The sequence below is a fragment of the Callithrix jacchus genome, chromosome 5 (assembly GCF_049354715.1).
Source record: "Callithrix jacchus isolate 240 chromosome 5, calJac240_pri, whole genome shotgun sequence".
Lineage (NCBI taxonomy): Eukaryota > Metazoa > Chordata > Mammalia > Primates > Cebidae > Callithrix > Callithrix jacchus.
Genome location: NC_133506.1, coordinates 85,685,897 through 85,700,408, shown reverse-complemented (window position 1 = coordinate 85,700,408; position 14,512 = coordinate 85,685,897). Strand labels below are relative to the sequence as shown.

Sequence of the window (14,512 nt, the reverse complement as noted above, 5' to 3'; positions counted from 1 at the left end):
GATGATTGATTACAGGGGTCCAAACCCACGGTGCACGAAACTCTGCTGCACCTTTCCTCTGTGCAGGAGGGGCATGCAGGTGGCCAGAAAGTCCAAAGTAACTACCGTGGGTGTTATCCTAGCCCATCTGCCTGGCTCTTCTCAGTGAGAGGCTCTTCCTTGTGAGCGAAACATGATGTCATATCTGGATGGTGGCCCCTGTAAGTGCAAAGAATTATTGTAGCCGAAATCCACCACCCACCTTCTACTGACATTGATGTTTACTTCTACTGGGTCAGAATTAAAAAGTAGGTGTTTCTGGTCGATACTAGTGATAGCCAGGAGGCTTGGGAAGAAAAGGAGGCTTAGCCAGCCTCCAATGAGGGTGTGGTTGCCAATTAAAATTGCAAATGGAGTCCTTCAGCCAAGGGAGTTAATTGGACCAACCAGGCTCCTTGAGTCCTGCCCAACAGTCTCCACTGGGAGATACTCTGCCTGGAGAGGCAGGAATAGCTTTGTAGAGATCAATGTGAAGGGTAGAGTCCTGTACCACCTGCCTCTAGCATGTATTAGATACATGCAAATATATGCAAATCTGAGCCCACATGGGTATTGTCCAGTTCAGAAAGGTTATCTTCTCAAGCCATTAGAAGTAATTGGATCTCTAGGTCAGCATTTGGGAAAAGGGATGGCAGGAGTGGCTCTGCAGTCAGTTTGCAGGACACCTGTTTATGGGGGTGCAGTTAGAATATAGTCACCAAGCTGTGACTCCCTCCCCTCTAGCCTGCCAGGTGATTGGACAGTGTGGACACATGTGTTCCTGTCCAGCCAGGCTTCAGAGCCTGTGGCACTCATTTATTCCTCAGAAGTGTGTCTGTCCTTTCACTCAGGAACACTTAACAAGTGTGTCAAATGGGCTAGCTTCTGCTAGGTGCTAGAAAACCGAACACAATTGAGGCACTACCCTGGAGGACGTCACCACAGCAGGGGGAAGCTGGGCATGGAAGCAGACACCTCACTGCCCTGGTACTGGTCAGGAGCCGTGACTAGGAGCAGGAGGGAGTGAGAGGCCACCATGCCCAGCCCAGTGGCCCTCCTTGTCCAGCCTGAGCTAGTGCTAACTCAGGCGTAAGCATCTCGGATTCTGTAGATGCCTGGGTGGAACCCCCTTGCCATTTCTCTCATCCCAGGGTCTTGTACCACTTGTCACCTTGGAGTGGGAGCTTGGTAACAATTGGGAAACTTCAGCACTCTGGGGGAAAGAAGTACATTTGCAGAAGCCGAAGGACAGTCAGGAGAAATGTGCTCATATGACACTTGGGCACAGTGGCTCATGCCTGTAATCCCAGTGACTTGGGAGGCTAAGGCAGGAGGATTGCTTTTTAGCCCAAGAGTTAGAGACCAGCCTGGACAACATAGTGAGACCTACCTCCAAAAAATTTTTTAAAAACTAGCTGGGCATGGCCAGGTGCAGTGGCTCACATCTATAATCCCAGCACTTTGGGAGGCCAAGACAGGCAGATCACTTGAGGCCAGGAGGTCAAAACCAGCCTGGCCAACATGGTGAAACCTCATCTCTACTAAAAATACAAAAATTAGCCAGGCATGGTGGTGGGCACCTGTAATCCCAGCTTCTTGGGAGACTGAGGCATGAGAATCACTTGAACCTGGGAGGCAGCGGTTGCAGTGAACCGTGATTGCGCCACTGCACTCCAGCCTGGGCAACAGAGACTCTGTCTCAAAAGAAAAATTAGCTGGGCATGGTGGTGCATACCTATAATCCTAGCTACTTCAGAGGCTGAGGTGGGAGAATCACTTGAGCTCAGGAGTTGGAGGCTGTAATGAGCTGTGGGTGACCACTGCATTCCAGCCTGGGTGACAGAGCAAGACCTCTTCTCAAAACAGAAAATATGGTTTAAAGTAGAATCAGACAGTGAGTAGCCAGCTAATAAAGACACGACTGACCACCTCCCAACCTTCCAGGCAGGAATTGAGAGGGCAGTGACCACACTGGCACATCCCATGGGCTTGGTACCACTAGAGAGTTGTAGGCAGGTAGATCAAGGCAGTGCTTCTAGGTAACTGGGTTCAGCATTCCAAGAAGGCCTTTCAAGGGCTTCAACAGCAAAAGCTCTTGGTCACCCTCATATTCCCACTGGCCAGCACAGTTCCTGAAACGGGGTAGCCACTGGTTAAGTATTTGCTGTTGAGTGAAAGTACAAGACTTGAATCCAAACTCCTCCTGCTAGGCCCCCTGCTGGCCTGGGGGAGGACAAGATAGCCACAGGCTGTGTCACGGTTAACCCTCTTTTACCAAGGAATCATATGAGATCCTCTGAGAATATTCCTCCTCATGCCCTATGTCCCAAGGGGAGGACAAGAATATGACCCCTTATTATAAAGGGACCCCTCTGCCACTCATGTCCTCAAGTGGATTACTCGGGCCAGCTTGTCAAGGAGCATGTGGGGCAGCGTCTGAAACGAGGCCAAGGTCAAGGTTCCTCTGCCGCGGGGTGGAGCTGGACCTGTGCCTCCTTCCATGCGCTGGAAGCCTTCCGTGGAAAGCCAGGCTCTTTGGGTTTCTTGTTTATTCTGAAGTTCCTCAAACTAGTTCCTCAATTTCAGAACCAGTCACCAATGACTACAATGAACTTGAATTCTCCTATACAGGGAGCCTGAGCCTGTCTTCATCTCTGAACACAGGTAGATACTGCCTGAAAACACTCCCACCTCTGAAAACCAGATTTCTAAACCCAGAAGAGAGCGGTGGGTGGTTGTATTTCAGCAAGATTGACCGTAGCCTAGGAAACTTCTTGCCCAGAATCTACCCTGAAAGGTTAAATAAGGAGAGTTGTTTTTCACAACCAAAATGCTACTTCTAACGATGATCTCAAAGCTTGGCAAGATCACAAAGTACGTTTTGACTCATCAAAGAAACTGGCTGTGTTTCGCATGATTTTAGTGTCAAGGGCAATTTATGGCCTTGTAATCTTTGGAAATTGGTCATTGTTAAGTGGTATACATGGCAGGCCCCACTTAATCAGAATATTCAGTTACACAAAATACCCTAACGTGCAGATTTCAATGACACTTGAAAAAAAATTTTTTTTTTGAGATGGAGTCTTGCTGTGTCGCCAGGCTTAAGTGCAATGGCATGATCTCAGCTCACTGCAACCTCTGCCTCCCAGATTCAAGTGACTGCCCTCCTCAGCCTTCTGAGTAGCTGGGACTACAGGCATGTGCCACCATGCCCAGCTAATTTTTGTATTTTTAGTAGAGATGGGGTTTCTCCACGTTGACCAGGATGGTCTCAATCTTTTGACCTTGTGATCCGCCCACCTCGGCCTCCCAAAGTGCTGGGATTACAGGCATGAGCTGCCACACCTGGCCGACACTTGAAAATTTTTTGATTTTTCTTTTTTTCTTTTTCTTCTTTTTGGTTTTTGAGATAGAGTCTCTCTGATGGCCAGGCTGGTGTGCAGTGGTATGATCTTGGCTCACTGCAGCCTCTACCTCCCAAGTTCAAGCGATTCTCATGCCTCAGCCTGAGTAGCTGGGATTATAGGTGCCCACCACCACGCCTGGCTAATTTTTGTATTTTTAGTGGAGATGGCATTTTGCCATGTTGGTCTCAATCTCCCAACCTCAGGTTAATCCACCTGCCTCAGCCTCCCAAAGTGCTGGGATGACAGGCATGAGCCACCCTTCCCAGCCTGAAAATTTTTTTATACAACATACATTTTGTATTTTATACAACATACATGTGGTGGCTGCTTGTTGTATAAAATTAAGTGCATACCTGGCAAGTTTTTATGTCAATACTACTTTGCCCCACATGTTGTCCTGCATTCCAATTCCATAGTGGGCCTCTATGGACCCACGATGCCCCCTGTGGCATCTTTTCTATTTGCTGTTGGCTCTCTCTGTGCAAAGGCTTTGAAAGTTGAATTGAAAGTACCATTGTAATACTTCTCTTTTAAAGCTTATAAAATGCCCTATATCAGGGGCCTGGGGACAAAGTACTGATAAAATCTGTGAAGATAATAAATGATGCTCAAGTCTTTGTTATAAAAAGAATGGTAAATAGGCTCAAGAAGCCTGGGGCCAGGCTTTGTAAAATGAATGGCAAATTTGTATTTGTTGTAGAGTTTCTCCTTGGGATGGGCTCGGCTTTGCCAGGCCTGGGTAGGCTGAGAACACAGGCCCACCACAAGTCCAGCTTGTGTCTTTTTCTTCCCTGTTGGCATTTTAAAGTTGCTTTTTCCGGAACATAGGCTGGCTGTAGTTCATGCTTCCTAATGAAGGTGCTTCCTCCCAGGCCAGTCACTGGGTTTCTCACTAACAAACTTTTGACTCGTGACAGCTTTTGCATCTGGGTCCCAATTTTTAAAGCTTAGATTTTTTGGAATTATGAGCTTTTACATGAAAGTCCCTTGTGCAAATCCTGCTACATGGCCCTGGGCAAATTACTTGGCCTACTGAGGCCCAGTTTCTTCTTCCTTATAGAGGGATAACATTAGTGCCTTGTGCACAGAGTTGTGAGGATTCGAGAAAGAAAAAATGCATGCATTACCTAATACATAGCAAATAATAATAGCTGCCATTATTCATTTGTATGATTATTAGCAACCAGCATGTAATTATGTGTATACAAATAGCAGATTGTTGTAACACCCAAAGATGACCACAGGACAACTAATTTCAGCTTTAGCTGCCAAGGAATTGTGGGTTCCAGTTTGCCATGGAGAGCTGAGGCACTGCCAGTGGAGAAAAAAGCCAAATGGGGTGTGCAGAATGCTCTTCAAAGAACATCTTCGGCCGGGTGCAGTTTCTCATGCCTGTAATCCCAGGACTTTGGGAGGCCGAGGTGGGTGGATCACGAGGTCAGGAGTTCGACACCAGCCTGACCAATATGGTGAAACCCCGTCTCTACTAAAAATACAAAAATTAGCTGGGTGTGGTGGCTCATACCTATAATCCCAGCTACTCAGGAGGCTGAGGCAGGAGAATCGCTTAAACTCAGGAGGTGGAGATTACAGTGAGCTGAGATCGTGCCACTGCACTCCAGTCTAATGACAGAGCAAGACTCCGTCTCAAAAAACAAAATAAAACAAAAACAACATCTTCATGGGTTCTTGCCGACCTCTCTGTCCCTCTGCTCTCGGGATTCTCCTCCTTCTCCTTTGACCGCATCTGTTCCAGACTTTCTGTCTGATACCAGGACTGCTGGCTAGAAGCTGTGAGAGGTGGGTTTCAGCTCCTCATAGCAGCAACTTTCAAGCAACTTACACTTGTAGACTGTGGCTCACATCTGTAATCCCAGCACTTTGGGAGGCTGAGGGGGCAGATCACTTGAGACCAAGAGTTCAAGACCAGCCTGGCCAAGATGGCAAAAACCCATCTCTACAAAAGAATAAATAAAATTCGCCGGGTGTGGTGGTACATGCCTGTAATCCCAGCTACTTGAGTGGCTGAGGCATGAAAATAGCTTGAACCCAGGAGGTGAAAGTTGCAGTGAGCCGAGATCGTGCCACTGCACTCCAGCCTGGGTGACATTGAGACTCTATCTCACAAGAAAAGAAACATAAAACAAAAAAACTTTACACTTCAGTCATGCGAAGGTCTGACTACTCATCTTGTAGCAGCTTCCGTCTCACTGGAGGTTCCACTGCTGTTTACAGAGTGCCCACTGCCTGCCAGGCACTGTGCTGTGTAATTTAAACATTGTTCCTTGCATTGAGTCATCCTGTAAAATTCTGTTGTGTAGGTTTAAGGATCCCTATATTACAGATGAGACTCCTGAGTCTCAAATAAGTGACCTGCCCATGGTCACACACCAGAAGATTGAGAAACTTAAGATTCAAACTCAGATCTTCTGATTCCAAGGCCATCCTGTCATGTAGCTGAATGACCATTCCTCAGGATTAGTATGTAATATGTTTGAATAAATGGGCCTTTCTGGTCCTAAGGTCATTTTGATTCCTTTATGATTTATCTATCCATCTACCCATTTTCTCCTCATCTAGACTGTAAGCATGTTGAAGGCAAGGATAGCATCTTCCCAGCAAATAACTACTATAATGTTTGGAAACCACCCATGCTTAACCTCCAACGCTGCCCACTTCTCTGACACGTAGAAGCAGGAGAAAAGAGAGAACCCACTAACAAAAGAGTCACCCAGAAATTTTAATCCCAGGAGTTTACCACCTAGAATTCCTTCTACAAGTACACATAAATGTGAATAAGAGTAGGGCTTTTTGCATTACTTATAAGTGAAAAATTTGAAACAAAGTTTATTCATAGAACAACAGGTGGGAAAATGATGGTGCATCTGTACCATGCAATCTTATGGAGCCTTAAAAAGAATGAAATAGAGGCCAGCCATGGTGGCTCACACCTGTAATCCCAGCACTTTGGGAGGCCAAGGCGGGTGGATTGTTTGAGGTCAGGAGTTCAAGACCAGCCTGACCAACATGGTGAAACCCCATCCCTACTGAATATATAAAAATTAGCCAGGCATGGTGGCAGGCGCCTGTAATCCCAGCTTCTTGGAAGGCTGAGGCAGGAGAATCACTTGAATTTGGGAGATGGAAGTTGCAGTGAGCTGAAAACAGGCCACTGCCCTCCAGCCTGGGCAACAGAGCAAGATTCCGTCTCAAAAAAGAAAAAAAAATAAGAGAATGAAATAGATTACATGTGCTGAGATGAAATAGTATTCGTAATATCTTGTTAAGTAAAAGATGCAAATTGTATGATACTACATCTGTATAAATCCCGTTTCTTTTAAAAAATAGTCCCAAACTATATGTTTGTATATATATAGTAGTTAGAGCTAGAAGGATTTACATGAAACTTAAGTGTTTTTTATGTTCCAAGGAGGAAATGGTGCTGGGATTTTTTTTTCTATATACAATTTTGTTTACATTTTTATAATGAACAGGTATTATTTCGGTATTTGGGAAAAAAAATTGATATGGAGTTTCACTCCGTCGCCCAGGCTGCGGTACAGTGGTACAATCTCGGCTCACTGCAACCTGTGCCTCCTGGGCTCAAGCGATTCTCCTGCCTCAGCCTCCCAAGTAGCTGGGATTACTGGTGCCCACCACCACACCCAGCTAATTTTTGTATTTTTAGTAGAGACAAGATTTCCCCATGTTGGCCAGGTTGGTCTTGAACTCCTGACCTCAAGTGATCCACACACCTCGGCCTCCCAAAGTGATGAGATTACAGGTGTGAGCCACCACACCTGGCCTGAAATAAAATTTTTAAACAAGGTTAAAGATCATATATAAGAAAGATAGGAGAGGCTATTTCGGACAACTGGCCTCCCTTGGGTTTTCCAGACTGGGACTAACCCTGCACTCCCATCCCTTTGTGCAAGCAGTTGAGGAAGGGCTGGGTTTTTTCTCTCTGGTCCACTTCTGCTGTTTTTCACTCTTTATGGGGCCACTCATGCCCAGGGGCATCCAGTACATCCAGCACTAGCAAGGGCCTGTAACCACACATGCGTTTGCTATTGGATAAATCAAAGCAGGAAGCAATGCCCATCTTCTGAGCACCTTGCTACATCTTAAGTCACAACTGATAAAACTCTCAGTCCCCAGCAGAGAACTAGGGAGGGAATGAAAAAAACCAAAACCAGGAAGGGCAAGCTTGCCCATCTTGAGCCTTCCGTTTTAGCAGCCCAGCTGATAGAACTCAGTGACCAGAACAGAAGAGCCACAGGCATTCTGTGAAGCTTCCTGCCTGCACATGGGTGTGCGCTTGCATTTGTGTGCATATGCATGTGCAGGGTTAAAGAAAGCGGCTCATTACGTATTTATAAAGCCCCAGTATCAGTGTGGACCCAATGCCTCCTAAATTCTCATCCCATGCATGCCAAGCGATTCTTCTTTAGTTATAGTTGTTTTCATGATAAAAAGTAATACTTGCTGAGTTCGATGGCTCACGCCTATAATCACAGCACTTTGGGAGGCTGAGGCAGGTGGATCACCTGAGGTCAGGAGTTTGAGAGCAGCCTGGCCAACATGGTGAAACCCTGTCTCTACTAAAAATACAAAAATTAGGTGGGCATGATGGCAGGTGCCTGTAATCCCAGCTGCTCAGGAGGCTGTGGCAGGAGAATCTCTTGAACCCAAGAGACAGAGGATGCAGTGAGCCGAGATTGCACGATTGCACTGGATAACAAAGTGAGACTCCATCTCATAAAAATAAAAACAACAGTAAAAGTAATACCTACAGAGTAAATCAGTGGAGGGAGATACAAGAAACCGTTAACGGGGATCTCCCTAGAGGAATGGGGGAAGGGAGGATAGGACTCATGCTTTTCACAACACCCCTTCTGTATTTTTTTTAACCACTTAGAAACATTATCTGTTAAGGGCCAGGCGCGGTGGCTCAAGCCTGTAATCCCAGCACGTTGGGAGGCCGAGGTGTGTGAATCACGAGGTCAAGAGATCGAGACCATCCTGGTCAACATGGTGAAACCCCATCTCTACTAAAAATACAAAAAATTAGCTGGGCATGGTGGCACGTGCCTGTAATCCCAGCAGCTCAGGAGGCTGAGGCAGGAGAATTGCCTGAACCCAGGAGGCGGAGGTTGCGGTGAGCCGAGGTCGCGCCACTGCACTCCAGCCTGGGTAACAAGAGCGAAACTCCGATTTAAAAAAAAAAAAGAAACATTATCTGTTAAAAATGAGAACCAAGACCGGGCGCAGTGGCTCATGCCTGTAATCCCAGCACTTTGGGAGGCTGAAGCAGGTGAATCGCGTGAGCTCAGGAGTTCAAGACCAGCCTAGGAACCATGGCGAAACCTGTCTCTACCAAAAGTACAAAAAATTAGCCAAGCGTGCTGGCACACACCTGTCCCAGCTACTCAGGAGACTGAAATGGGAGGATCACTTAAGCCTGGGAGGCGGAGGTTACAGTGAGCTGAGATCATGTCACTGCACTCCAACCAGGGTGACGGAGTGAGACTGCATCTCAAAAAGAAAAAAAATGAGAACTGAGAAAACGAATACATGCTCACTGAAAAAGTGGAAAACTTAGAACAGTATAAAAATCAATATTAAATCATCCATAAGCCCACCACCAAAAAGAACCATTGCTATATGACTGTGCTAGGTGTCTGCATTTTTATAAATGTCATTGTAATATACAGACATGTGTATATAGGGTCATACTTTAGATAAACTTCTGTATCCTCTTTTTACTAATATAATATCCCATTTTTCCATATTGTTAAAATGATTTATAAACATTTGTAATGGATGTTCTATGATTTATTTAATAATTATCCTTCCCCTGTAATTAGACTTTTTGTTGTTCCAGTTTGTTACTGTTACAGAAATACTGTGAACTTTTTTTGAGACACGATCTCACTCTGTTGTCCAGGCTGGAGTGCAGTGGAGTGATCATGGCTCATTGCAGCCTCAAACTCCTAGACTGAAGGGATCCTCCCACCTCAGCCTCCTAAGTAGCTAGGACTACAGGCACATGCAATCGTGCTCAGCTAATTTTTGTATTTATAGTAAGCTAATTTTTGTATTTATAGTAAGATGGGATCTTACTATATTGCCCAGGCTGGTCTCAAACTCCTGGGCTGAAGCCATCCTCCTGCCTTGGCCTCCCAAAGTGCTGGTATTACAGGCATGAGCCACCATGCTCAGCCCTGAACGTCTTTGATTATGCTTTTTTCTGTTGTTGTTTTTTTTAATTTGTTCCCTACCTAGATTGCAATTCTGTGAGTTGTGCACACAAAAAGTGGGTATCTTCACTTGATATGATGCTTTATTGTGCCCAGAGTTCCTTCATCTTCATTATTTCCTTGAATGAGTAAAAGGGAGTGGGGGTGTGATTAAGGAGCAGGAGGAAGGTAAGGAGAGAGGAGACCAGGTGCTGTGGGCAGGCAGTAAAGGAGGTGGTTATGCAGCAGAGCTGATAGGAGGGGCTTCCTGGGTGGAGGCTGAGCCTTGCCTCTGAAAGCCAAGCAGGATGTATGGGGTGGCCCACACAACAGCATGGCACACATGGGGCCCAGAGACTTGAGTAGCCAAGGGGTTGTGGAACGATCCAACTGGCCAAAGCCAAACTCTGTGTTTGAGGAAACAGTGGCCAGAAAGATTATGGACCACAGAGTTGGGACTGAGCCCATAAGCAGTGCAGAGCCAGCAGATATCTTTGAGCTTGAGGTTGTCTTAAGCACACAGTGTTTCAGGATTTGCTCAGCGCTCCAGGGTGGGAGGGCAGAGAGAAGCTGGAAGTGGATAAGACCAACGCCAATAGAACATCCAAAGGGGACTTGTACACAGTAGTTTCTGTATGGCTAGGGCTGGCCAGCCATCCTCAGGCATGTGCTGGGAATGGAGGACAGTCGGAAACTTCACCCCATAAATTGTATTTACCCTGCAGTTTGAGCTGTGGAATTGACAGCAAGACTGAGTTTTGTTGTTTTTGTTGTTTTTTGAGATGGCGTCTTACTCTGTCACCCAGGCTGGAATGCAGTGGCATGATGACTCAGCTCACGGCACCTCCACCTCCAGGTTCAAGTGATTCTCTCACCTCAGTTTCCCAAGTATCTGGGATTACAGATGCACACCACTATACTTGGCTAATTTTTGTGTTTTTAGTAGAGACAGGGTTTCACCATGTTGGCCAGGCTGATCTTGAACTCCCAACCTCAAGTGCTCCGCCTGCCTCAGCCTCCCAAAGTGCTGGGATTACAGGTATGAGCCATCACGCCTGGCCAAGACTGAGTTTTGGAGGGCATATCAGATTTGTTTCTTTTTAATAATTGATCTGTAAAATTTTAATTATTAATGTATCTTCACATTTCATATCCTCCTTAATGGGAAATGCTTATGCAGAAATTGCTCTCTTGGGAAGCAGGCTTCAAGCTGGCCACTGAGTCGAATTTTGAGGTTCCTCTGGCTACATTTCACTCACAGTGCCTGAGTGCAGGCCCCAGTAAGGCCCCTTCCTCCTTCCTCAGACATCTGTTTCTACGTCCCAGTGATCACATGGCCACCCTCCCTCGAGCCTTTCAGAAACCTGTCACTTGTCAGATTGTTAATTCAGGCCAGGGTGGGGCTCTGTACCAATGGCAGGATTTGATTTTCTTTTTTATTTTTCTTTTCTCTTTATAAAGATGCAGTCTTGTTATATTATACAAGCTAATCTCAAACTCCCAGGCTCAAGTGATCCTCTTGCCTCAGCCTCCCAAATTGCTGGGACTACAGGGGTGAGCCACTGTGTCTGTGGGTTCTGCCGTCTGGAACTTCACCCCCAAGAGTCTGTGAGGAATGTGGAATTATACCCCCCTCACTCATATGAGAATTTAAACCCTGGGGGTATATGAGGGCCAAGTGTGTGTCCATGGTCTGATACCTGAACTTCATCTGCGGCCTCCTTTCCTGGGACTGCCTGACTTACACTTACACTGACAACTTCAAGCTGCTAGTGATTCCTGCATAGACTCACCTCTGTGCCTTACCTTTTGCCATCCCCTCTCCCAGAACACCCTCTCCTTTTTCTTGAGCAGGTCTTGCTCACTGCTTGAGACTCAGCCCAGGCATCACCTCCTGGGCTAGACTAGGTGTCCCTCTGTGTTCCCGTCCCATCTACTGTGTGTCTATGTCTCTCCTTGCATCCCTGTATTGTACTCAACTCTTCCAACTTCTTGTCTCTTTCCCCCAGTAGACCATAAGATCCTCAAGGGACAGTGTCTTCTTCCTCAGTGTATTGCTAGCACTTGGCACAGGGCCCAACACCCAGCAGACCCAATACATACCCAGGGACTGCCATACATAAGATCCTTGCTCTGCAGCTAAACAGGACACGCTGGGGCCAAGACCTTACTCAACATGAAGCCCCAGCCTGCCTCCAGTCATTGGATTTGGAGGCTCTTTGTTGGGTGCCTAGAACTCTAGAAGTAATTATATCTTTTTGTCTTAAGTATTTTGTCTGATATGAATATTACCTTTTTTTTGGTTAATATTGGCCTGTACATCTCTTTCTATCTCTTTTTTTCCAACTTTTCTGGATAATTTTGGTTTGTTTCTTTTAGTCAGCATCTAACTGGATCTTTCAAAATCCTATCTGATTGTCTGTTTTGTAATCTACTCACATGTATTGTAGTTAATGACATGTTAATATTTTGCCTTATTTCTGCCATCTTGTGTTTTTATTTTATATTTATTGTCCTTTTTGCTTCTTTTTTCCTCCTTTCCTTGACTTTTATCAGATTGAGAGCATTTTCTGTTTTTCCTTCTTTACCCTTCTGGTCTGAATTGTATTTCTCTTATTTTAGTCATTACTCTTAAATCAACATACATATTTAACTGTAATTTTTTCTAATAAAATTTAAACGTTTTTCTACATAAAGTCCCCAAAAAGGCAGGATCATATTACTTTTTACCCGCTGAACAACCCATTTTACCCTTCTTCCTTATTATTGTCTAGATTCTCATGTTTTTAAATTATTTAAACTGGCCAGGTGTGGCAGCTCATGCCTGTAATCCCAGCACTTTCAGAGACCAAGGCAGGCAGATCACCTGAGGTCAGTCAGGAGTTCAAGATCAGCCTGGCCAACATTGGGAAATCCTCTCTCTACAAACAATACAAAAATTAGCCAGGCATGGTGGTACATGCCTGTAATCCCAGCTCCTGGGGAGGCTGTGGCAGGAGAACTGGCTGAGGTTGTAGTGAGCTGAGATCATGCTACTGCCCTCCAGCCTGGGTGACAGAGCAAGACTCCATGTCAAAAATATATATATATTTAAACTAATTTTTCTTTTTTTTTTCTTTTTTCCTTTGTTCCCAAAAAGTCACTCATTCATTCATTCGTTCAATTCTGTTTTATTCTATTCTGTTCTGTTCTATTTTATTCTAATGTTTTTTTGTTTTGTTTTGTTTTGTTTTTTAAAGATGGGGTTTCTCCATGATGGCCAGGCTGGTCTTGAACTCCTGACCTCAGGTGATCCACCCACCTCGGCCTCCCAAAGTGCTAGGATTACAGGCATGAGCCACCGCACCTGGCTAAACTAATTTTTCATATTCAACTATTAATTATATTGACCAACATATTGTATGAGTTCCTGTGCCTACCGTTGTTTTTTTTCTAGTTTACTTTTCTTCTTTGCAAAGCACATCCTTCAGTGGTTCTTTCAGTGAAGGCAGTGCCACCTTATCCAGAAATCCTGTGTGTATACGCATATATTACAGGTGGATTTGTTTGATCATTTCAAGAAAATGAAATGACCTGTTAAAACCAATCAAATTAAGTCATAACACCCCAGGAGGATTTACTGATATGACTGAACTAGAAGTCTGACAAATTGATGTCTGATTCAGCCCTGATTGATGAGACCCCCTCATCGGTAAGGGGTCTCCTGCTTCCTGGCTACATGGGCTAAGAAATTATTACCAACAGTAGATGGGCAGATGCTAGGGGTAGTAGTATCCACATGGGTAATAATACTGCTCAGTTCCTGGATGTTCTAGATGCCTCTGCCAACCAGATTTTATTCTAGGAAGGAACTGGAGATCCTTGGGTCCCAAGAGAATGGGCCAAGAGTGTCCTGGCTTGAGTCCATCCAATTCCATATTGGATGCTCTAATTGTATAAATTGAATCTCATTTGTTCCTGTGGGTAATGTAGCTCTCTAAGCCTTAATTTCTTCATCTATAAAATGGAGATAATATTGCCAACCTTGCAGGGTTAGTGTGGAATGCATCAGCAAGGCAGATAAAGTTCCTGGCACAATACCCCATACACAGAAGACATTTATGAAGGGTAGCGGGCTGTTACATTCCCTGGCACTTGGGAGACACTCATTGAACATTATGGAGTGGATGCAGAAGCCTACCATAAAAGGCTTCATTGATAAAGGATAAGTGAGATCTGGGCAGACATTGGTAAGGAAGGAAGACAAGCAGGCACTCCCTGTGGGAGGAACAGGATGGACAGAAGAAGAGAATCGGAGACTTGCCCAGTGATGCCCTGTTCAGGCAAGTGAGGGATCAGTCTGGAACAAACTGGGGGAAGGGCTGCAGGAAGGGCAGAGAGGGTAGAAAGGGGAGTCAGGGGACCTAGAAGTATGGGGACTTCTAGGTCTGCCTGGCCAGATGGCTGTTTTGCCAGGCCAGCTTGCCCTGCCTAACACTTGCCCTTAGTTCCCTTCTTTTTTTTTGAGACAGGGTCTTGCTCTGTTGCCCAGACTGTGGAGTGCAGTGGTGCAATCATAGCTCACCACAGCCTTGACCTCCCAGGCTCAAGCAATCCTGCTTCAGCCTCCCAAGTAGCTAGGACTACAGGCATGTGCCACCATGCCTGGCTTATATTTTAATTTTTTGTAGCAATGAAGTCTCACTATGTTGGCCAGCCTGGTGTCAAACTCCTGGCCTCAAGTGATCCTCCTGCCTTGGCCTCCCAAAGTGCCGAGATTACAGGCATGAGCCACCGTGCCAGGCCCAACCCCTCACTTTGGATAGGTAGAGGCTTGCCTAGTGTGGCCTGGTGGCCAGGCAAGCTGAA

The 14,512-nt window shown here is 45.6% G+C and overlaps 1 protein-coding gene across 6 annotated transcripts in view; it reads left to right on the top strand.

Moving 5' to 3' along the window:
* The window catches only part of MAP3K14 (mitogen-activated protein kinase kinase kinase 14), a 53,959-nt gene that overhangs the window by 6,481 nt on the left and 32,966 nt on the right, over positions 1 to 14,512 (top strand). For 2 of the 6 annotated variants that reach the window (XM_078373333.1, XM_035303169.3), the window contains exon 2: positions 4,685 to 4,846. The exons of the other annotated variants lie outside the window; for them this stretch is intronic. The gene's annotated coding sequence lies outside the window, so the exon portion shown is untranslated. The remainder of the gene's footprint in view (positions 1 to 4,684; positions 4,847 to 14,512) is intronic. 6 annotated transcript variants of the gene reach the window in all.